Source organism: Nicotiana tomentosiformis, chromosome 2 (assembly GCF_000390325.3).
Source record: "Nicotiana tomentosiformis chromosome 2, ASM39032v3, whole genome shotgun sequence".
Lineage (NCBI taxonomy): Eukaryota > Viridiplantae > Streptophyta > Magnoliopsida > Solanales > Solanaceae > Nicotiana > Nicotiana tomentosiformis.
In genome coordinates this window covers 71,237,559-71,263,406 of record NC_090813.1, presented here as the reverse complement: position 1 = coordinate 71,263,406, position 25,848 = coordinate 71,237,559, and the positions used below count along the sequence as shown (strand labels likewise).

Here is a 25,848-nt window from a genome sequence, read left to right as displayed (position 1 = left end):
TGATATAGGGCACCAACCCCTGGTTACATTCCCTCCAAGTCTTTCAACCTCACTCGTAGGAGACGCACTTCCTAGTTATGGTGCCAACCCTTGACTATATTCCTCCTTAGTGATACAGGGCGCCAACCTCTGGTTATATTTTTTGTTAGTGATACAGGGCGCCAACCCCTGGTTACATTCCCTCCAAGTCTTTCAACCTCACTCGTAGGAGACGCACTTCCTAGCTTGAGTCATTCCAATAGGAGACACACTTCCTAATATGAACCATTAATCCTAGGAGACGCACTTCCTAGTCCGAGTCTTTCAACCTCACTCGTAGGAGACACACTTCCTAGCTTAAGTCAACTGTATTCATTTTAATAGGAGATGCACTCCCTAATATGAGTCATTATTCCAAGGAGATGCAGTTCCTAGTTCGAGTCCTTCAATCTCACAGCCATTCCAACGATACCCATGGGTCACGCACCTCCTAAGTCCAAGTTATATCAATTTTATACCTAAGATAAGAAAATCCTTTTCGGAGCCTTTAGTTTCATTTTTGGATTTTTCAAATAAAATAAGCTGCCCTGCAGTTTTACCCAATAACTCGCAAAATTTTCTCAGTGCCAAACTGGGGCAGAAAATTTTGTTCGTTTTGTTTGTCTTTGATGGCTTTGCAGGCCCTGCCGTAGAGCATATGTTGTAACGATTAAAGCTTGCAGTTTCAGCTTTCTCATCATAATAAAGAAGTTTTTCGGTCACAAGATAGTTGGAGTTAGCTTGGATAATGTGTCAGCAGCCCAGCTTCTCGAGTTTCATTTTCCCGAACTCTGATCCGGAAAGCAAGCAATCGAGAATGAGCCATGATCCTTTCCTCAAAGAGCATCAAGATCCAATCTAAGGTCAACACAAGCGAGCAGGTCAAGAATCAAGATTTGACTCCACAAGACACATAGATTAGGAATTGTGTAACTCTTAGTTTCTAGACATATGTAGTTCTTTCTCTTTTCCTTTTGATGCAAGCAGCAAGTAACAGTAACAACAACAACAGCAGCAACAACAGTCTTAAATCTAGTGTCTGGTAGTCCCAGCTACCAAATTTTCCCAGAACTACACTGACCTAATTCCTCTAAATAAGGATATGTAGGCTACCTCGGAAGAGGGTTCGGTCACCATTTTTAAAAAAAATGCTTTCATTGGAGTAATATGTGAGCAAAAATTAGCCATGGCATTCACTTTTCTTTGCATGAAAACTCTTCATGTTCTCGAGCAAAGAGGGCAGCTGTGAATACCTAATTTTTGTACTATTTTAACACCTCCTAAAGTCATTAGTGTTTTGTTGCTTTAATTATATTTCCCAATTTTTGTGTCTTTGATTGCATATTTCCTATCATAAAAATACCAAAAAATAGTTCTTTCTTTATTTGTGCATTTTAGGAATTAACTAACTATTCAATTGGTGAATTAATCTAGTTAGTTGATCATTTGAGTAAGTTACTTAATTAATTTATTTGTTTGTGTAAATTTAGTTTAATAAGTAGGATTAAGAAAGAAATTGGGCCAAATTTGAAAGAGAAAGTGGCCAAAAGTGCAAGATAAGGGGCTGCCTTTGAAAGGGTCCGAAACGACGTAGTTTTGCCTCAAAACTATGTCGTTTCATTAAGTGACCCAAGATCAAATCTCACCCATTGATCACCCATTGATCTAATGGTCTGTATTTGATCTCTCAAGAGGTATTTAAAGCCTCAAAAAATCTGAAAAATTCCTTCATTTCACCCATAACTCTTTCTCTCTTCTCTCTCTCTTCTCTCTCTTCTCTCCAGCGCCGCTGCCGCCGCCGGAAATCACCCACCGGTGGCGGACCACCTCCAAACACCTCCAAATTAACACCATATAATCTCCACAACCTCCTCTTCCCATATCTCCAAACCAATTCCTTCAAAAAACCCTCAAACTCCTTGAATTTTAGATCTAAGAAGCTTTAGCCGCCACTTTTTGGTCCAAATTCTTGAAGCTCCGGCCAACACCACCCTACAACACATACATGAATGGATAGAGCTCCACGAGACCTATCTTTTCCTACCCATTTCACCCCCAAAATCCCCGTCGCCACCGGCCCGCTCCTCGCCGCCGCCACGGCTCCACCGCCAAAATGCCCCGAACCCTCATTTTAGCTATTTTTCGGCTTCAAGCATACTTATTAGGTATAATCGTCATCTCTTTAATTAATTTCTGATTTTTTTTATTTAGTAGATTAGTTTCTGATTTTTTTTATTTTTTATTTTTATTTATTTATTTTTTCTGTTTTGGTTATTTCTTGTTAATTAGAGTTTCAAGTTAGGTTTATTTAATTAGCTATCTCTATTTAGTTTAGTGGTTTGTTAGATTCGTTATTGATTTAAACATGATCTTTAGTGTATTAGTTAAATCGTTCACTTAGTTAGTCGATTATTTAGTTGTTGTTAGTCGTTGTTCGATTATTAACGATGCTCGTTCTGTTTTGAGCATTAGTTTGTGAATTTAGTTGTTTGTTTAGTAATTAGTTTGTACAAATCCAATTCATTCCCATCAAGTTGGTTTTAATACTTAGTTCAATTACGTTTTTAGTCTCGTCTATACTTTGTCAGTCATAGTTGTCCAAGTTTGATTTGTGTTGAGCAAGTAGTTTGTTGTTGATGGTTAAAATCTGAAGTTTAGTTTATTTTATCACAAAATAGGGTAATAGTAGCTTACTTTTACTAGTAGGGTGGCTGAAAGGACATTTTTTCTCCTTGCTTCTGACACAACAGATTTTCAGGTTATCCTTTCACCTTTGGGACAGACCTTGAACAGTGTTTAGCACACAAAGTCAGTCTTTTAGACAGATTTTTGGTGAACCGAAATCTGTCCAAAAATCTAACTTTATTTGCCTATTGAAAGGGCTGCTTTTCTCCTATAAAAGGGACTGTCTTATACTTAGAATGCAGAGGCTTACTCACTGAAAAGGAGGACACTCTATTACACACTCTATCTTATACTGAGACACATCTTGGAGAGTTGCTTAAAGACATATATCTTTGAGAAAAATCAGCAGCTTAATACATATAACAAGCTGAAATTTCAGAGTTTTGTGAGGATTATTTGAGTGCAAAAACCTCGAGAAAAATAGAAAGATCCCTTAGGCAATTTGTGAAGTTGATAGCTACTAGTTTCAAGCATCTTTGTTGAGTTTTCTGGGTTGTCTTAACACTTGAGGTGCTGCTGTTTCTACTGTATTTGCTGCTGAGTTTTTTTTATTGCTGCACTGCTGTATTTTATCATTCCACAAATCAGGTAACTTTCAAATTCTTATATTGCAGATTCTTGATGATAATAAGAAGGATTTGATCCCGGTTTGGTTGATGGAACATATTAGATCTGATTTTGTTTCAAGATGAATGTTATATTAGTGTTATCATCATGTAAATCTGTTAAAAATTAGTTAAATTATCGTTTTCTTCTTTATATATGTGATTGAAATTGTATTATGTTAAGATTACTTAGTTTAAGGAAAAGATAAAGACCCCACTTTTAACCATGTTTGTTTAGTTTGGGCTCTTTTCTATGAGTTACTTTCATGGTTCATGTATAATTATCTAAGAAAGACTTCTAACTTCATATGTTTTGATGCTTTGAATTATAGTCAACATAATGTTATACTTAATATAGTTCTTCTCTTTAGCATTGAAGTATTACCGTTTTTTGTAGTTTTTATATTTAGTCGTGATTTTTATGTTGTTAATGAGTGTAGTTTGATTAGTGCCATGATTGGTGTAGATGAGTAGAAATATTATGTTAGTCCTTAAGAAATAGTTGGTTAAGAAGATAAAAGATAATAATTAGCATGTAAATTTCTTTTATGAAAAAATAATAATTTTTAGTTTGGACATCAATGTAATAAGCAATTTGGGCTTAGAAGAATAGTTGTTATTTTGTGTTGTCTTGGTCATCGAGGCTCTTAAGCAACATGGTCCAAATAAGCTAAAATTTGTAGGCCCAATGACAATAGAAAGCAAGATGGGCATTTTCTTAAAAATCAATAAATTATCTTTTGTTAAATAAAATAAGTGACCCAATACCATGAAAGCTTAACATAAGCTTACCCGGGTTTAATGTCTTGCATTAGTGAAAATTATTTTTAATAATAATATTTTTTTTCCCAGTCGAACAAGTAATAAATAAAAAAGAAGCGCTTTTTAATTAATTTAAGCGATAGGCAATTTTAGGCACGTTTGAGATGTAGACCATGTGTTCATACACGGTCCTTGGTCGATTTTGTTTTTAATAAAGTAGTCATGTGTGCATTCCCGCTCCTTGACTTTTCAATATTAATTGTATTTAAACCATGTGTACCGACACGTTCTTTGTTTTAATACATATAATCAAATAAGGACTTTGTGTGCTTGCACGCTCCTAGGCCAAAATTATTAATTATTAAGCAGCACTAGACAATAGTAACTTAAGGCAAATAATACACATTTTATCTAAAAATAATTCAAGCCAAATTTTAGTCAATAAAAGCGACCGTACTAGAACCACGGGATTCGGGGAATGCCTTACACCTTCTCCCCGGTTAACAGAATTCCTTACCCGAACTTTGTTTTTGCAGACTAATAATAATAGAGTCAAATCTTCCTTTGATTAGGGATTCAAATAAAATGTGACTTGGAACACCAACAAAATCAATTCCAAGTGGCGACTCTGTAAATAAATTAATCCCTACTCAATTTTGTCACTTTAATTGGAAAAATCCTTTAATCCACACAATATTATTTTGTGGGTAGAAAAAGGGGTGTGACAGCAGCAGGAATAAAGCAGTGCAGAATGGCGATTCCTAAAGAACGAATGTCACCAAAGGTAAGTCCCTCAAAATTTCCATTTTATTTTATTTTCAGCATGCATCACTACTGTCCATACCTCTCATTTTCGTAGCTTAACCTAGGTAGAACCTTTTCGCCTAGGGGGATCCAACTCATAGTTTCAGGTACAAGTACTCTTCGCCCAGGCTTGCTTTACGTAGCTTAACCCAGGTAAAACCTTTTCTCCTAGGGGGATCCCGCTCATAGTTCCGGGTAGAAGTACTCTTCACCTAGGTTGTTTTACGTAGCTTAACCCAGGTAGAACCTTTTCGCCTAGGGGGATCCAGCTCATAATTCCGAGTAGAAGTGCTCTTCGCCCAGGATATTTTACGTAGCTTAACCCAGGTAGAATTTTTTCGCCTAGGGGGATCCAGCTCATAGTTCCAGGTAGAAGTACTTTTCGCCCAGGTTGTTTTACGTAGCTTAACCCAGGTAGAACCTTTTTCGCCTAGGGGGATCCAGCTCATAATTCCGAGTAGAAGTACTCTTCGCCCATGATGTCTTACGTAGCTTAACCTAGGTAGAATCTTTTTGCCTAGGGGGATCCAGCTCATAGTTCCGGGTAGAAGTACTCTTCGCCCAAGTTGTTTTACGTAGCTTAACCCAGGTAGAACCTTTTCGCCTAGGGGGATCCAACTCATTATTTCGGGTAGAAGTACTCTTCGCCCAGGTTGTTTTACATAGATTAACCCCGGTAGAAGCTTTTCGCCAAGGGGATCCAGCTCATAGTTCCGGGTAGAAGTACTCTTCGCCCAGGATATTTTACATAGCTTAACCCAGGTTGAACCTTTTCGCCTAGGGGGATCCAGCTCATAGTTCCGGGTAGAAGTACTCTTCGCCCAGGTTTTTATACATAACTTAACTTAGGTAGAACCATTTCTCCTAGGGGGATCTAGCTCATAGTTCCGTGTAGAAGTACTCTTCGCTCAGGTTGTTTTACGAAGCTTAACCCAGGTAGAACCATTTCGCCTATGGGGATCCAGCTTATATTTTTGGGTAGAAGTACTCTTCGTTCAGGTTGTTTTACGTAGCTTAACTCAAATAGAACCTATTCGCCTAGGGGGATCTAGCTCATATTTTCGGGTATAAGTACTCTTCGCCCAAGCTTGTTTTTCGTAGCTTAACCCAGATAGAACCTTTTTGCCTAGGGGATCCAGCTCATATCTCCGGGTAGAAGTATTCTTCATCCAAGTTTGTTTTTCGTAATTTAAATCTAGTTAGAACCTTTTTTTGCCTAGGATGATTCAATATTTTTCAGTAATACATGGCGCCAACCCCTGATTATATTTCCTTTTCAGTAATACCGAGCACCAACCCCTGATTATATTTCCTTTTAGTAATACATGGCGCCAACCCCTCGTTACATTTCCTTTTAGTAATACAGGGAACCAACCCCTGGTTACATTTCCTTAGCAGTATAGGGTACACCAATCCTAGATCTCCTTACCAGTATAGGGTATACCAATCCCTAGTTGTATTCTCCAACATAGAGTACACCACTCCCTAGTTGATTTGATCTTAAATGCAGGATACACCACTCCCTGATATCATTGCCAATATAGGGTATCCCATTCCCTGGCCACATTTTTAGGGTACACCATTCCCGATTTTTTTATTTATTTATTGCTTTCAATAAAGAAGTAGTTAGAATTTTGTTACAATAACTCACGAAATTTTCCTAGTGAAAACTGGGGCAGAAAAATTTCGTTCATTTGTTTATTTTGTTATCTAAGTAGGTTTTACCTTGAGGCACAAGGTTCAAGATGATCAAAAAAGAATTCTCAATCCAGAATAAAGAAAAGGAAAAGAAGTGAAACCAAATGTAGAAGTAGATAGAAAAGATATGGACTGCTCAAGACATGACTGAAGTTACGAGCTTTACATTTTCCGTTTTGCTTAGAAGAAGTCATAGAAGAATGAACTAGCACGTACAACTAGCAAGCATCAAGGTTCAGATCAGACTCATGCATGAACAACTCGTAAAGACTCATAATCAAGCTTCAAAAGACTTATAGATAGTAATCTTGTAACTCAAAGTTGATAGGCTTAGTTTTTTTCGATTTTTATGTAATAGCAAGACCATAGAGCCTCGACGGAACCTCACTCGACTCTCCAACTCATCATTCCATCACTTTTCTTGAACTACACGCGACCTGATTTCCCTATAACCCAGGATATGTAGGCTGTCTAAATCAGGAGTCAGTTGCACCTTATATTTTATTTTCTTCCCTTTTGAATAATGGTATGGCCAAAAATTAGTCATATCACTCATCTTTTCTTTGCCTGAAAACTTTTCATATTTCCAAGCAAAGAGGGGCATGCTGTAAGCACCTAATTTTTGACCATGTTTGAATTGTTTCCTACTCATCTCATAAATAGCTCACTTCTTACTCCATCTTTCCCGCTTACATCTCCCCATACTTTGTCCCCACTCCACTTTCCCTTGTCCCCCATTCCTATCCCCCATGCCTTGTCCCCCATGTTTGTCCCTCACTCATAAACCCCTTACCCAAAATCAGCCACAAACGCTAACAAAACGAATACCTTTTTGCAGCAAATTTCAGCTAAAAACGAGGTCCAAAAATCACTCAAAACCTACAGTTGAAATGACTCTAAGGAGGCAGCAAAAACAGTCATTAAAAATACCATGTTCATCGGCAAAAAACAGCTCTTAAACCAGCCTTTAACAGTCACAAAGACCAGCTGAAACTCCCACAAAAAATAGCAAAAAACCATCCTAACCCCCCCCCCCCCCCAAAAAAATCCAGCTTTAAACAGCTCTAAAAATTGCCCTTAAACCACCCCCAAAACATTTCCGAACAACCCTAAATGGCACAACATAACCCCCTCTAAACCCCTTCATGAATCAGCCCTTAAAACCATCCTGAACTTGCCCCAAAATCACGCCAAATCAGCATGAAAAATCAGCTGAAAGTAACCCCAAAAATACCTCCAAACCAGCTCTCAAAATCAGTCCATAAACCATCCCAATAAAACACCATAGCTGCTGCAAAATCAGTTATTTAGAAGCCACGAAATCAGTCCAAAAAGCAGCAAAATCCAGCCCAAAAAATGCTGAAAACTACCATGAAACCTTCCCCAAACTTTGCCCAAAAAAACCATGAACCGAGCTCCAAAAATCGATCTCTGTACGCAGCCATGAAACCTGCCTGAAGCCTCCATGGAACATTCTGAAAATCACCTGAACGGAACTCAGTTTTCTTTCTTTTATCAAAATCGTGGAGGTCATTGTTCGAGTGCTCCTGCCACGGGTCTTGTTCGAGTTCTTTATCCGGGTTGTAATCTCTGGGATTCATATATTTTGATTACGTTGGAAGCTTTGCGTTTTGATCTATTGAAGAAGTTTATTTGTTGAGTATAAAGGTTCATTCTTACCTTTCCTAAAACTTTTGTTTGTTCATGAATCTTTTCCATGTGTTTTGTTTGGGTTCTGTTAATGCATTCTTGATGAATTCATGATGTCTCATTGTGAATAAATTTGGACAGCATTTAAGTTTTGAGTTTAATTAGAATAATTTTTTTTGATTTTCAGTTGTTTTAAATAGGTAATATACTAAAAGGGGATTTGGCCCAGTAAAAAAATAGTTGGGTTTGTTAATTAGCAATTATTTGAAGCATGAATTTTGGTTATTAAACAAAATGATTAAATGAAAGCTGCATACCTTTTATGTATTGCTTTAGAGAAATTGATGAATTGTTTCATTAGTGAAATAATTAAATAATTATAGCTATAATCGTTGTTAAATATGTAAACTAGGTCATTATCTACTTTATTACTAGTAATGTGAGATTAAATAAATTATCGTGATTATGGGTACGGTTCCCGTGGTATAGTCATGATATGTAACCCCAATTTGGGTGTGCATTTCATGTGACCCGATCATAACTTCAAATAATAAAAAAATAAATAAACATGTTGTAAATCGCGGGTGCGTTTCACGTGACGCAATTCACAATATGTACAAAAATAATGAGTGCGCGACATCGCGACTCGTTCAAATAAATTCCATAAACACTAAAAGAGGTTAATTAATTAAAAGCGGTAAATGATTAAATGCACTATAGGTTTTTAAATATGTAATAAATCATATAATTAAGCCAAGTTTAAGTCAATAAAACGACCGTGCTAGAACCACATGACTCGGGGAATGCCTTACACCTTCTCCCCGGTCAATAGAATTTCTTACCCGGACTTTGTTTTCGGAGACCAATAATAAAAGAGTCAAATTTTCCTTTGAATAAGGATTCAAATAAAAGGTGACTTGAAACACCCAAAAATTAAATTCCAAGTGGCGACTCTGAATAATAAAATAATTCCTACTTCAAAAATGTCACTTTAATTGGAAAAACTCTTTAACCCACAACAATCCATAACACATATATTTTGTGGGATAGAAAAGGGATGTAACAATTGTTATACAAATAGCCGGCCAGATTCACGATTTAATTTTTCTAGCACGTATATATAGATTATACATTAATTATATACAGTTATATACATATTATACATAGAATTTCCACTGGCTATTTGAGTTAATTCTTCGAAACATTTTGCTCGTTTAGCCTTCTCACACAGACCTGCCTAAGGTTTTGTCCTGTTTCATTTCATTTGATTGCTTCTCGGTTTCTTAATAGGAGGATTCTATATTTGAGAATGGAAGAGGGTTCAAGTCTTTAATAGAACTCAAACATGTAAAGCATAACTGAGAGGTTAATCCCTAAGCATAATGTCTTGAGATTTTTCACTTTTGTGCAAATTCTCTTTAATTGGATACTACGAAGTTTTCATCGTCACACACACGCGTATATGTATATATCGACCTCAAACGTTGGGAGGATCTTCTTTGTTCCTATGATACTGGCACACGTACATACCATGGATTTTTCAGATGAGTTTTCTTGAATCAATCAACCCATGGCCATAAAGAATGAGAGGTCCTAGTTAAAAAGTTTACTTCTTGTCATTGTGTGTTCCATTTGTGCTTCTCTTTTTATTTGTTAAATAATTTTGGGTAAGTGTTTTGCAAAAATAATAGTAGAACGACATGCAATGTACTTCAACGGAAATATCAACTCCTGAAATGAATTTGAATCTAATCAATTAGCTCAACGACATAACATTTTCTTCTTTCTATAACATAAAGAAAAGCTCTCCTACCCACTCTCCACTCTCCATTATTAAATAAAGAATTACTTTCGCGAATTAAACTAAGACATTTTTATAGTAATTTCCAACAAATTTTGGTCTAAATCTGCAGCGAAGTCAAAAAGTATCAGTTCAAACGTAGTGGTTAAATGTCATGTTTGATAATTACGAGGGACCAACTAATCTAATTTTGACCAGCAAATCAACAAAATTGAACATTTTAAAAGACATCAATAAGACTCTAAAAGTGACAGTAGCTACATAAATATTTTAGAAAAAATACTAGTTATGTCCAAAGACCTTTACAGGATTTATTAATAAGACTTCGACATTATTTAGACATAATGGTAGACGTTTGATATCACAAATTTAAAGGTGATGCAACAACATAGAAAAAAGAAGAAGAAAAGTGAAAAAAATGAGGTCCACGAGTAGATAAGGTCATTATGTTGTCTATTAAACACCATATATATAATAGGAATAATTGGCATTTAATTCTGTGAACTTTACAATGTTTAAACATATATACAGAATTAAGAAGCTTGACTGGACCCTTTTGGGTTAGGTATTTGTTCACTGGTTGGAGGCAAGAATTCTGTGGTTTAAAGCGAGGAAAATTTATATGAATAAATTTACTGCTCATCACAAATTTTAGCACAAAAAAATAAAATAAAAAATGAGTGTAGGATTGACCTATGTTTCATCGCATGAAATACAAGAAATAAGATTTATATTTATACTCGAAACAATTACGGGAACGTACAGGTGGGGTAATTCCCCAAACCAATTGTAGCCTATATTCTTTTTTTTTCCTTACCTAATTTAGCCTATTTTTATATAATTTAAAATTTCTTTTCAACCATTAATAGGATATTAAGAAGACTTGTGTAAGAAACAGATTTGACACTGATTCATGTTTATCATCATATATTTACACATTTTTGAACGTACATCATTGATTGCTGATTAGTTACTTAAATGTGTGTGCTTGTGTGGGCAACTAACTCTTAACTCTTAAAAAATCTCAGGCCAACATCTAGCATTTTACTTCAACTATGACAGACACATTGAGCAGAAATCATTAATTTCCTTGATTTTAGGACATTTAAGGACTCTACCCCCACATCTAATAATGCGGTTGAGTTTGGTTCTACTGAGATTTTATTCGATTCAATTGAAACCCATAATTTGTGTGTCTCAAAATACCTCGTTAACTTGGACCCAGTAACAAAGACAAGTGATCACGCATATATACTGTGGAAATGAAGTGAAATATTGAAAGGGAAGCCACACGAAATATAGGACAAAAAAGCATTGATCAAAACATGTCAACGTGAAATTGAAGGAATTGGAGCACAGCTGCAACAATATAAATTATATAATCATTTTGTCTACTTAGTAATTCTTTTTTTTTTTTTCGTATTAGGAGCAGTTGGACAAACAAAAGTATAAGAACTTCTTCTGTTAGATCAACTATGGCATCTAATACGGTCTCTAATGCTCCTAATATAATTGTCATTTCTAATAATGCATATTTATTAGTTATATGTAAAAAAAATCAACCCTAAAAAGGTGAATGAAGATTTGTTTAACTTAAATTCTAAGCGAGAAACTAATTTGCACGTCAAAGAAGTATGCAAGTATGTTGGTAGAAAATGTAGTAATTCTTTTTTAGCACTCGAATAGTGATAATTTTTTTCTCCATGCTTAATAAGTATGCAGCATGAAAATTACTGTGTTTATTTTTCATTTTTCCTTTTATGAGTTGAAAGCTCAAGGTGTCAATCATGACAATATATGCCATCAATCATGGCTGGTACAAGAAAATACTAGAGCTTGGTATTATCTAACATTACAGCAAAAAAGATATCTAATAACTTGGAAAGTATAGTAATTAATTAACCTATTATAACAATAGTGTATTTTAGTACGTCTGTTCTTGTAGCACCCCGAAAAATTTCGAAGTACTTAAGCGCTATTAAGAAAGTTGATGTGCGCTAATTATATTATTTTGTGTGTAGACGAGGACTATTAATTTGATGGATATATTGGATATGATAATAAGTGTATGAGGCATATTATAAGTGATGTGGGATCTAAGCAAAGCCATAAGTCTAAGTAGTTGGAAATTACATGATGGACTAAAGTTCCAAAAGAGTACGCACAAGACCAAACTTTGGATGCGTATATCTATATATATATATATATATATATATATATATATATATATAGGAGTTATGTGATGTAAGACCTATCAAATGAAAGATCACCGAGTCTAATTTTTAACTCTTCAAACCGTTTGTCATTTGGACACTCCTACAAGAAGTTATGACCAAATTACCAAAGGCTAGCGGAGGAGCCTGCGGATGCAAAGCATCAGAGGCCGCGTCCGAAAGAGAGGCTTGCAATGAAGTGCTGCCATAGCGTCCGGGTCCGCATCCGAACTTCAAAGAGGAGTGAAGTGGGGATGCGAAGCATCCAGGTTCGCATCCGAAACCCAGAAATTTGGGCCTATAAATACAAGGTCGGGGGAGGGGAGTATTTTGAGTATTTGGGGGTTAGGGTTCTTGAGGTGAAGGGGCGATTTTGAACTCAAATCAAGTCTAATCAACCAAGGTAAGTTGTTAATGATATTTTGGGTTGATTATTACTCAATATACATAAGTTCTAACATCATTCTTGCATACAAATACTAGATTTCTTGATCAAATCCTCAAGAACAAAAAAATCACCAAAGTTGTGATTTTTTAAGATTTATCTACTAGAGGTAATTCCAATACTTCAAACTCGTTTATTATGAGTAGTTAGAAGTATTTAAAGCATTTGTTACAAGTCTTGATGGTTGAAAGATTGAATTATAAAACTCTAGTTCATGGTATAAATAGTACTTTTGAGAAAATAAGAGAGAAGATGTATGGTAATCTTGACGATAAAATTTATGAATACAATGAACCTATAGAAATAATTGTTAGCAAAAGATGGCAGTGATCAACTAAGTAATCACCCGAATTGTATATTTTGCAAGTGTTGATTATGGAAGGTGATGAATAGTAACTTAGTGGCAATGGACAATTGATGTAGTATCATTACTGACTTTGAATGAGTATTAAAACATAAGAATAAAATTGAATGGTCTAGCATGTAAAACTATTTGGCGATTTGAGTTGTTGGAGGCTTGTAGCCAACTTGTGAGCCATATATGGATGTTGATCAATATCTTACGTCATATTTTGATGTAATTAGGATATCTAATTGTAGATATCGACTTGTTGGTGATGTTGAGCATTTTAATCAACATTGAAATGATGGAGGAGGATTGAAAGCTTGTGAATGCTAATAAAGCGAAAGCGAGGTAAGTTGATTAAAACTTTCTCTTCTTGATGGACTTTCTCTAAAAGCATGTTTCGAGTTAATACTTAAGTTGTTTGTAAATGTGCTTTCGTGCTTGTGGGAACAAACAAGTACGGATGTGTCACGACCCAAAAACCTAACCTGTTGTGATGGCGCCTATCGTGGAACTAGGCAAGCCGACTCATTTCCAAAACAAAATGATATTTTTATTTCAAAGATAATTTCAAGATTATTTAACATAAAACCTCAATTTAAAGAGTTCAAATCAAAGAAAAAAAATATAAGTGCGGAAAAAAAAAAAGCCTGACATCGGGGTGTCACTAATCATGAGCATCTACTACGATCTGTCTAATAATGTCAAGGCTAACTCAGCCTGGAAAATAGCTAAATACTACTAGAGGAAGATAAGAGAGAGAAGAGCAGGGGCTGCGATCGCCAAACAGCTACCTTGCTATCTCCAAGAAAATCTGCAACCAGAACACTCAATAACCGCTACCGTGTCTAGCCACACTTGGATCTGCACACAAGGTGCAGGGAGTAACGTGAGTACGCCAACTCAGTAAGTAACAACAATAAATAAAGACTGAGCAGTAGTGACGAGCAGTAAAGCATATAACATTCATATCAGAAAATCTCAGTAAAATACCACTTGCTCTTAAAAAAATCAGGATTTGAATCAAACATCTCGTTTAAACCCAGTTTCAGTAAAAATCATTTAAAGACATTTTTCCAACAGTTTTTCACACAAAGGCTCAATGCAAAGGTGAGCAAAAAAAAATGATGAAATCATAAACAGCCACTCGTGCTACTCGGGCATACCTCACAATCACTCTTGCCACTCGGGCATACCTCACAATCACTCTTGCCTCCCAGTCGCTCAGCATTCGACACTCGGCACTCGCACTCAGTAGGTACCTGCGCTCACTGGGGGTGTGTACAGACTCCGGAGGAGATCCTTCATCCCAAGCGCTATAATCTGCACGGACAACTCACGTGCGATAATAATAAAGTATGCTGCAGGCGGGCAACCCCGATCCACACTCATCCTCACAAATTAGGCCCTCGGCCTCACTCAGTCACAAGTATGCTGCAGGTGGGCAACCCCGATCCACACTCATCCTCACAAATCAGGCCCTCGGCCTCACTCAGTCATAAATATCTCAAGCCACTCGGGCATTTCAGTAAAACAGGGCATTCGGCCCAAAATATTTATATGCATCAAAATAGAGTCATAAAACTGAGTTATGCGGTAAACAAGTATAAACATGACTGAGTATAGATTTTCAATCGAAAACAATGAGAGGATGGTAAGAAATAGCCCCTAAGGGTCCATACAACATTGGCGCAAGGCCCAAACATAGCATTCAGCCCAATTTAAAGGAAATTCTTTCTAAAACATATAAGTATCAAATGGTTTCAACAAAGTATGCAACTTTAAAGTTGCCACGGGACGGACCAAGTCACAAATCCCCAACAGTGCACGCCCACACGCCCATCACCTAGCATGTGCGTCACTTCAAAATAATATAATGATATAAAATCCGGGGTTTCATACCCTCAGGACTAGATTTACAATCGTTACTTATCTCAAACCGGTCAAATCTATATCCCGCAAGGCTCTTGCCTCTGGACTCGGCCTCCAAATGCTCCAAATCTATTCACAATCAGTATAATACCATCAATATATGCTAATGGAATGAATTCCACAAGAAAAGCTTCAAAATTAGACCAAAATTCGAAATTGGCTCAAAAATCGCCTGTGGGGCCCACGTCTCGGAACCCGACAAAAGTTATAAAATCCGAAAGCCCATTCAACCACGAGTCTACCCATACCAATTTTACCAAAATCCGACCTTAACTCGACCCTCAAATATACAAATCAAATTTTCAAATTTCTAAGTTTCAATCTCTGATTTACGCCTCAAAATCATATAATCTAGTCGGATTACTCGATGATAATTCACTATTATGGAGTAGAAATGATCACAAGGGACTTACCTTAAGTTTTTCTTGAAAATATATCAAAAATCCCTCTCCCCAAGCTCCAATTTGTCAAAAATAGCAAATAGGACGAAGCCCCCATTTTTTTTTATAATTCTGCCCAGACATGCTCGGTTATGCCTCGATCTTGGCCTTCGATCGAGGTCCTTGATCCTGGTTCTCGGTCCTGGCCCTCGATTATGTCTTCTTCCCAGCCTTCGACCGTGACCCTCGACCCTGGGATCGATCATGCCTTCGATCGTGACCCTCGACCCTGGGCTCGATCATGCCTTCGATCGTGACCCTCGACCCTAGGCTCGATCATGCCTTCGACCGTGACCCTCGACCAAGGGCACGATCATGCCTTCGACCGTGACCCTCGACCCTGGGCTCGATCATGCCTTCGACCATGACCCTCGATCCTGGGCTCGATCATGCCTTCGACCGTGACCCTCGACTCTAGGCTCGATCATGCCTTCAACCGTGACCCTCGACCCTAGGCTCGATCTGGGCTTACATCTAGGCTCGATTTCTGGGCAGAAGCAATTTCCAACAGAAGGAAATTGCACCAGGTGTTCTAGTTCAATTTTTGATCCGTTAACCATCCGAAACTCACCCGAGACCCTCGGAACCTCAACCAAATATATCAACAAGTCCTAAAACATCATACGAACTTAGTCGAATCCTCAAATCACCTCAAACAATGCTAAAACCATGAATTACACCCCAATTCAAGCCTAATAAACTTTGAAATTTTTAATTTCTACAAACAACTCCGGAACCTATCAAATCATGTCCGATTGACCTCAGATTTTACACACAAGTCCTAAATGACATAACAGAGGTATTCCAATTTTTAGAATCGGATTCTGACCCCGATATCAAAAAGTCAACCCCCGGTCAAACTTCTCAAAAATAAAACTTTCGGTATTTCAAGCCTAATTCCTCTACGGACTCCCAAATAATATCCCGGATACGCTCCTAAGCCCAAAATCACCATACGGAGCTATTGTAATCATCAAAATTTAAATCCGAGGTCGTTTACATATAGGTCCATATCCGGTCCACTTTTCTAACTTAAATTTTTTAATTATGAGACTAAGTGTCTTATTTCACTCCGAGTTCCTTCCGGACTCGAACCAACTAACCCGATATAACATAATATAGTTGAATATCACAAAAAGAAGTAGGAATGGGAAAAACAGGGTTACAACTCTCGAAACGACCGGCCGGGTCGTTACAGGATGTCTCCATGTACTAGAATTTTATGTTGCATATGTAGTGTCATGCTATTTTATAAAATTTTATTTTAAATCTTGTTGGCAAAGTGACACTCAAGGTAAATGCTATAAGTTTTTATCAAAACTTACGTATTGAGAAAAGTATACATATTTGAGTGCTAAAGATAAGTTTTCATGAAAAGTATTTTCTTTTGGAAATTGACAAACAGAATAACACTTGCGGTATCTTTTAAAGATTGATGTTAAATTACTAAAGGTTTTAACATGTAAAAGGTTATTTATTTAAATTTTATTCAAAAGATTTAAATTTTCTATAAATGCTATAATTTGATAAAAATAGATCATTTGAGGCTACTATGCTATGAATCTATTTTGACGTATCAAATGTTTTGGGAGTTACTTGTGTTCACCGAGATTGACTTCAGATATATCGTGTTCGTTGTCATGAAACTACACGTGCCGATGTAGGCGTAAATGGCCACTTTGTGGTATAGACTACGGCAGAGTGTTCTCTCTCTCTCTCTCTCTCTCTCGAGTACTATTTTGTGTTATTATTAGCCTGGCTAAGTCAATTCGTACGACACTACGATGAGACGACCTGCGCAAGTAGGTATATGATACTTGCCGCTAGGTACATAACCTAGTTGACCTTCTTGTATCGGTGATGGTATAGTACTCCGAGTGAAAGTTAAGGATGATTTCCTTATGTTTAGGCCTAAGGAGCCGAAAGTGATTTCGATGACTTAAAGCAAATGGAATGAATTTGTACGATTTTATCCAAAATCTTGGATTGATGTAAATATTTTAAAAGTTTATATTATGGGTTATATCTCACTTGGTTGTTATTTAAAATAACAAGGGTCGTGAATTGATAAAATTTCTTATCGTTTTATATCAAATATTGGTGCATTATTTTTATAAAGTTTGTCCCAAGAACTTAAGTTAGAGAGAGTCTATGACACTTATTGAGTACCGCAGTGGTTTACTCAGTCTTTAGGGGGGCCCTCCACGGCCCTGCTTACTTTACATGTTTCAGGATGATATATAATACATGGCATGTGGTGAGGCCAGGATGACTCTCTTTCCGAGGTATTATGAAGCACCACTTTTATTTCGTGGTAGCTATCATGTTCTTCCTTATTTTATTTTGTTGGAACTACTCCAACCATTGGTTCTATTCTTTGGTATATAGGCTCCATAGATAGTTGTAAAAAGTTATAATAATGGGGTTATAGACGACATACATGAAAGTATATTTATTTTACTTAGTTTCATTGTTATTATCATGAAAGACATCATGTGTGATTTTGAATTGGAAAATATTCCATCATTTAATTTGAAAATGTATATGATTTTCAAGGAGCTTCCGCAATTAAATTGGTTTTCATGCATATGATTTGGGTGCATCACATGGTTTGGTTCGCTCGGGTCGGGTAGTGTGCCGGGTGCAGGTCACGTGAATTTTGGATAGTGACAGTTCTAACCCAAGCTGCATCTATAGAAACCTAGCCAAATACATTGCATCCCTGTAAAGTTGCTTGGAGCAAGAAAAATCTAAATTATCAGGGATCATCAACATACTATTATTGAACTTCTTTCTTTATTCTGCAATCTCCCATATATTTTGTCTCGTTTTCTTTTTGCTTATATCATTATTAGGTAAATGCCAAAAGCTGGGTACTAGGCTTATCCTATGCATATTTTTAGCTCATCCGTTGTTGTTTTTTTAAATTTCTCCAACGCTTGTATTTTTTGCTGTAAAAATTCTAGATTCCATGATTCTCTAAAAGACAAAATTTTCCAGGAAAAACCAAAGAAATTACAACCAGAAGCAACAAAAAACTCATGCCACAGTGATCCTTTCCATCAAATCACTGTTCATTATTCCCCTTCTAAGGTTCTTGTTTATTTTCGTTGGTATTATTTTCAGGCAAAAATCTAGTAGGCATTAAAACAAGAGTAGCTCAGCCCTTCCAACATCAATCTTTTCTTACTCAAACAAAAAATAAACGAGTTTAAATTTTGTGCATTGATTAATATTTAATTTTTTTATATTGTCAGGTTAAGTTTGTGCTCAAACATAAAAAGTAGAGCAATAACATGTTGTAACTTGTTAAATTGCAACGATAATGTTGTTTTTCTTACATATAAATAACTTAAATGCAAAACAAATACTATAGTAACTAATATCTTTATACGTCATTTGTGACTATTTTCTTTCTCTCTCTTTCTCTCCCCGTTTTGAGTTGTTCCCTATTTCTAAGTCATTATATATATGATTTAATTGATTTTGACAATTTTATTTCCTTTTGAAAACTAATTTGTACGTACATGGGGTTAAGACTCTCTGTCATCGTAATTTTGGATCTTTTGGAAATGATAGGATAATTTGTGCCATTATTTTGATCATGCCAATTAAGTTTGGTTTGGATTTGATTTGCAACCACATGAAAGCTTCCACAATGTTATGTTAATATATTTAATACATTAGGTAAAATTTAAGGGTCCCAGACATCAGTCACCTCGACCCAATTCCACGTGATTGTGCATTTCAATATTATGTATAGTTTGATGGGATTTAATTCTGGGATTTTCCAACCTGAAAGATTATAGTAGTACTAGGAAAATAATTTAAGATTGCTACATAATATTTAGTACAACGGTTTTCTTTAACTTAAAAGGCTCATAAGTAGTTGTAGATTCGTACTTGCAAACTTGTTTAGTATTTAAACATGTATTAAAGTGCAAATTTGAACTGCCAAAAATTTAAAAATGGGAAGGAAAAAAAGAAGAAGAAGTTTTGTTTGATTAACATAATACCTAGGTCCCAAAAGTCCAGCACAAAGTAATCATTCACAAAGCATTGGTAGTAAGCAAAAAGGAACTCTTTCTGTAACAAAAGAAGAGAAAGCTATTCAAGATTGGGGCAATACAGTAGTATAAGCTATTCCCACAAGCAGTAGTGAAGTAGTTCAGCTTTTTTCTTTTTTACACTAAAAAGTGAGTGACAAAAAGAAAAGAAAGCAAATGGCACAGTCCTTTTTCCCAATAGGGTTTTGGGGAAATATTAAAGATTGAATTGAAGAGAGATATTGTAGTACTGTGGGGTTGAACCATAAGATGACAATCATGAATGTGGTGAGGAACAAACTCAAATGGGTTGTTGACACTAGTGCCTTTTTGTGCCTCTTTTAAATCTTAAAACTATTGAAGTTTTTTTTCTTCTTTTCTTGATATTATTTATTGAAGTAGGGTTTGGATCTTGCCTCAAAGTTTGTAAAAGGTTTGATCATGGGGTCCCAAAGAGATTTCTTTCCTCCTTGTACATATCTCTCCCAATCCTTGTAGGATTTTTGATGAGCTGCCAAAATCATAAATCATAGCATTCATTCTAGTTTTCAATTTTACTGCCTCTTTTTAAGAATTAAATAACTATATATAAAGATCGTATCATCATTCAATTACGGAAGGCTCTTGCTTTAAGTCCTTTTAATTCAAGGTCGTTTATAGCCTTAACTAGACAAAGAACTTCTTTCCAATTTTCTTCTAAACTCTTGTTTTCTTTATAGATCTTGTTTAAATTGTTAACATGTACTCTCACTATTCACTTTATATGTAGGACTCTATTTTTTTTTTTAGTTTATTCTGAATAAAGAATCATTTTCTAAATCTTTAAACAATTTAATTTAATAATCCATTTTATTATCAAAAAACTTTTATAGTCACACAAATAAAAAAATTTAAATTTTCTTTTTCCCCTTAAATTGAGTATCGTGTAAAAGTGGTTCACATTGAGAGGTTTAGTTTAACACTCACCGTTGAGGGAGAAAGGGCAGTTATTCAATCATTAGATTGTACTTTACGTTTCATTTTATGTTATTTAGTTTTAAAAATAAATGAGTTGATGTACGAATTAATATTAAAAATTGAATGCTAAACCTTCATATATGTTTCAACTTCTTTTTTTTTGGTCGAAAGGGGAGAAGTAATTATAAAGTTGGAGGTGCAGTGCCCACTCTTGATTAAATTAAGCTTAATTAAAATTAGCATATTGCTAATTTGATATATTTGAATTTGTAAACAAGGATAAAGTTTGGAAAAACAAAGTTATTTCCTTCTTTATTATTATTATTATGTGAAAGATCACTTATTTTGGACCAAAATAAAAAAGTAAAAAAATCATTAATTATGTACCGGAGGGAGTATGTCTAAATGAAATTCGTAACTTTGGGGAATTAGACGAAGTAGAGATCCTCCAATATGCCAAATGAATAGAGCAAAAACAACTTTAATGGGGTGGCCCTATTTATTATGGAGTACCCTACAATGTGCATTGAAGTTTTGGACATATGAACAAGAAAATAAACCTTTACTTTCACAAGTAAAGAAAAAATTCACCCCATGCACTTGCTATTTTCAATGACAATTGGTGAAATTCTTTCGTTGACATTAAATGACCTTTTACATGAACTCAGAAAGGTCACTAAGACAAGTGATCCGATATAACTTTGCATATCATTTTTGGGAATTTTTTCCATCCGGAAACTGCTATGCATTAAAAAATATAGTTGTTTGGGAATTGTATTGGAAAGTGCAATAAACTGAAACATGAATGGGGCTAGACAGGGATTGTATTCTCTTGTTTTAGTCATGCGTGCTGTTCTCTCTTCTGTTTTGTTAAATGTAGTAATACCAATTAATGAACAAAATCAGCTAGCATAGATTTTTGTGGCGTTTAAACTTAACTTTGCTTAATTTTTGAAGAAAAAAAATATATTAAAGGACGCCTGTGGGTATATACGGGTCGGACTGATACAGCAAGCTTATTATCAATCAGTTGTCTTTAGAAGGTGTCCGATTTGAAATTAAACGACGTCCTTATATAGAAATTGTACACAATTTCCGTTGAAATTGTCCCCTTTTTGAATTAGATTTCGACCTTTTAGAACAAACATGTCATTTGGAAACAATAATAATAACAACCATTAATATCATTGTTATTATTAATGTAATTGTTATTATCATATGTTGTATGCGCATATATATATATATATATATATATATATATAACCAAACCTGTTGTTGTATGTGAAAAAAGAAAAATGGACAAAAAAAATCAAAAAAAGATGAACTTATGATGTAAGCGCTTACATCGACATTCGTATGATGTAAGCGCTTACATCAGCATTCCTATGATGTAAGCGCTTACCTCGACAAGACATTCAAATGCCTATAAAAGTGGTATGAATTTTCATTTGCAAATCATCCCTCAACTTTTTCTTTCTCTTTTCAATTAATAAAGAGTTATTCTTTGTGTGGCCGTGGAGTAGGCAAAATTACCGAACCACGTAAATCTTGTCTTGTCTTGTTTTGTGCAATTTATTACTTTTCTCTTTCAAATATTTTTTCCTTCTATTAGTCTGACACGTTTCCCAACAACTAATATCAGAGCACACAAACAGTGTAATTCTGATAGAAAAGTATGGTATCAGTGCATGTACTATTCTCAAAAATAGTGCAACTTTACTGATCATCGTTACTATTCATAGGCACTATTCACATAAATTATTTTTGTGAAAAATGGCATCGGAAGAAGGGAAGGTTAAGATTGACAAGTTCAATGGCAAAGCTTTTGGATTCTGAAAAATACAAATAGAGGATTATTTGTACGAGAAAAAGTTACACTTACCTCTAACCAAGGTAAAATCAGAGAATATGGCCAAAGCGGATTGGGATCTATTAGATCGCCAAGCTCTTGGTGTGATTCGTTTGACGCTAACACGAAATGTGGCGTTTAACATCATTAACGAGAAGACCACTACAGGCCTGATGAAGGCGTTACCAAATATGTACGAGAAGTCATCTACTTTAAATAAAGTCTATTTGATGCGTCGATTGTTCAACTTAAAGATGACAAAAGGTGGATCTGCTATGGAACATATCAATGAGTTTAATGTAATATTAATTCAGTTGAGTTCTGTCAATATAACATTCTATTACGAAGTCAGGGCATTGATTCTACTATCATCTCTACCGGAGAGTTGGTCTGCAATAATAACTGCAGTTAGCAGTTCATCGGAAAGTACCAAACTCAAATTGGATGATATTAGAGACTTGGTTCTAAGCAAAGATATTCGCCGGAGAGAATCAAGTGATTCCCCAAGATCTGCTTTGAATACCGAAAGCAAGGGGAGAAATATCCCAAGAGGAAAAAGTCATGATCGTGGCATATCAAAGTCAAGGAGAAGAGGACAATTCAAAAATCCCAAAGACATTATGTGTTGGAATTGTGATAAAAATTTTCACTACAGTAGTCAGTGTAGAGAGCCAAAGAAGAAGAAGAAGAACGATCAATACTAGGATGATAATTCAGCAAATGCAATTGCTGAACAAGTCGGTAATACAATAATTTATTGTGCAGACAGTCCAGTCGAATCTTGGATTCTCGACTCACGTGCTTCCTTTCACTTTACATCATGCAAAGAATTATTGCATAATTTTATTACTGAAAAATTTAGAAAAGTTTATCTAGCAGACGACGAACCTCTGATCATTATCGGAAAGGTGAAGTTCACATAAAGACTTCACAAGGTACGCTATGAAAATTGCAAAATGTCCGATATGTCCCCGGCCTCAAGAAAAATCTGATATCTACGGGTCAAATTTACATTGAAGGATATACAACAACATTTGATAATGGATCGTGAAAGATAACCAAAGAAAATTTAGTTGTGGCACGAGGCTTCAAGAAGGGAACACTGTATGAAACTCAAATACAACGAGATACTATAGCAACAATTGATCATGGCCGTGATACAACATTGTGGCACCGGAGGCTCGAGCATATAAGTGAGAAGGGAATGAAGTTGTTGGCATCCAAAGAAAAGTTGCCAAACCTAAAGCATGTTGAATTAGGTTTGTGCGAAGATTGCATTTACGGAAAATAAAAGAGAGTTAGTTTTTCAAAGGTGGGAAGGACGCCAAAGAAAGAGAAGCTAGAACTAGTGCATACAGATGTGTGGGGACCACTACCTGTAACTTTTCTAGGAGGCTCACGCTATTATGTCACCTTATTTGATGATTCCACAAGAAAGGTATGGGTTTACTTTCTGAAAAATAAATGTGATGTGTTTGTTACCTTTAAAAGATGAAAAGTTGAAGTTGAAAATTAGACAAGTCTAAAGTTAAAATGTCTGAAGTCTGACACTAGAGGAGAGTATGATAGTCAAGAGTTTAAAGCATTATTCTCTGAGAATGGTATTTTAGAATGATCAAGACAGTTCCTCGAATACCAGAACAAAATGGCGTTGCTGAGAGGATGAACAGAACCCTAAATGAACGAGCCAGAAGTATGAGAATACATTCTGGATTGCCGAAGTATTTTTGGGCTGAGGTTGTTAATACGGCTGCTTACCTCATAAATAGGGGACCCTCTGTACCACTGAATTTTGAAATTCATGAGGAGGTATGGATAGGAAAGGAGATAACTCTCTAACATCTAAATTTTTTTGGTTGTGTTGCTTATGTGCATGTAAACTCTAATGATAAAGATAAGCTTGATAGTAAGACCAAAAAATATTTCTTTATTGGCTATGGTGATAATAATTTTGGTTATCGATTTTGGGATGATCAGAATAGAAATATCCTAAGATACAGGAATGCCACATTTAATAAAAATGTGATGTACAAAGACAAGCTCGAAGTAGAACCAACCAGCAATAGTAGACAAATATCTCAAACAGATGACTTAGAATAAATCTCAAAAAATGAAGTGTCTAGAGAGACTACAATTAGATCTGAAATTGAAGATGCCGAACCAGAAGCCGAATCTGGACAAGAATCAGAACCCGAACCACAGATAGAATCAGATGGAGAACCAGATCTGGAGTCAGGACTTGAATCAAATTCGGGATCAGTTAATCGTGAATCTACATTAAGGAGATCTAAAAGAGTCACGAATGCTCCAGATAGGTTAACTCTCTCTTTCTCTCTCTCTCTCTCTCTCTCTCTCTCTCTCTCTCTCTCTCTCTCTCTCTCTCTCTCTCTCTCTCTCTCTCTCCCCACTATTTACTTCTGACTGGTGCTGGAGAACTAGAGTATTTTGTTGAAGCAATGCAGGTGATAAGCTCTGATAAGTGGAAGCTAGCCATAAAATAAGAGATGAATTATCTTCAAAAGAATAAAATATGGATACTTACAGAGTTATCAAAAGGAAAAAAAATATTGCAAAATAAGAGGGTGTACAGGGTCTAGGAAGAGCATGATGGTAAGAAAAGATACAAAACACGATTATTAGTAAAAGGCTTTCAGTTGAAGGAAGGGATTGACTACACCGGAATCTTCTCTCCTATAGTCAAATTAACTACTATCGGGTTAGTACTAAGTATCGTAGCTACGGAAAATTTACATTTGGAGCAGCTAGATGTTAAAACTGCTTTCTTGCATGGTAACCTAGAAGAAGATATCTACATGAAGCAACCTGAAGGTTTTCAAGTTTCTGGTTAAACAAAACCTTGTGTGTAAGTTGCAGAAGAGTTTGTATGGTTTGAAACAAGCACCCCAACAATGGTACAAGAAATTTGATAGATTCATGCATAATAATGGTTTCACACAATATGAGATGCACCATTGCTGTTATATCAAAAATCTTGATAAATCCTATATCATTTTACTGTTGTACGTTGATGATATGCTAATTGCAGGATCTAGCATAAATGACATCAACAGGGTTAAGCAACAACTGGCTGAGGAGTTTGAAATGAAAGACTTAGGACCAGCTAAGCAAATGCTTAGGATGAGAATTAGCATAAACAGGTCTGAAGGAACCTTAAAATTATCTCAAGAAAAGTACATACAGAAGGTACTAAGCAGGTTTAGTCTTCATGATGCAAAGACCAGAAGAAGCACTCAACTCGGAAGCCATCTTAATCTGTCGAAGGACCAAACACCTAAGATAGATGAAGAAAGGAAGTACATGTACAAAGTTCAATATGCTTCAGCAGTAAGAAGTTTGATGTATGCTATGGTTTGCACAAGACCTGACATAGCCCATGCAGTTGGAGTTGTTAGTAGATACATGTCAAATCCAGGAAAGGAACATTGGAAAGGTGTAAAATGGATATTGCGATATCTCAAAGGCACCTAAGGTATGACACTTTGTTTTAAAAGGAGCAATATTATCTTACAAGGTTTTGCTGACGCAAATTTAGACGGCGATATGGATAGTCGAAAAAGCACCACAGGTTGCGTATTC

At 35.8% G+C, this 25,848-nt stretch overlaps 1 long non-coding RNA gene across 1 annotated transcript; it reads left to right on the top strand.

Annotated features, from left to right (window-relative positions):
* Positions 1-1,761: 1,761 nt before the first annotated feature.
* LOC138906535 (uncharacterized) lies at positions 1,762-3,462 on the top strand. Its single transcript, XR_011413962.1, has 2 exons — positions 1,762-2,183; positions 3,318-3,462. It is a non-coding gene; the product is annotated as an uncharacterized lncRNA (long non-coding RNA).
* The last annotated feature ends 22,386 nt before the right edge of the window (positions 3,463-25,848 follow it).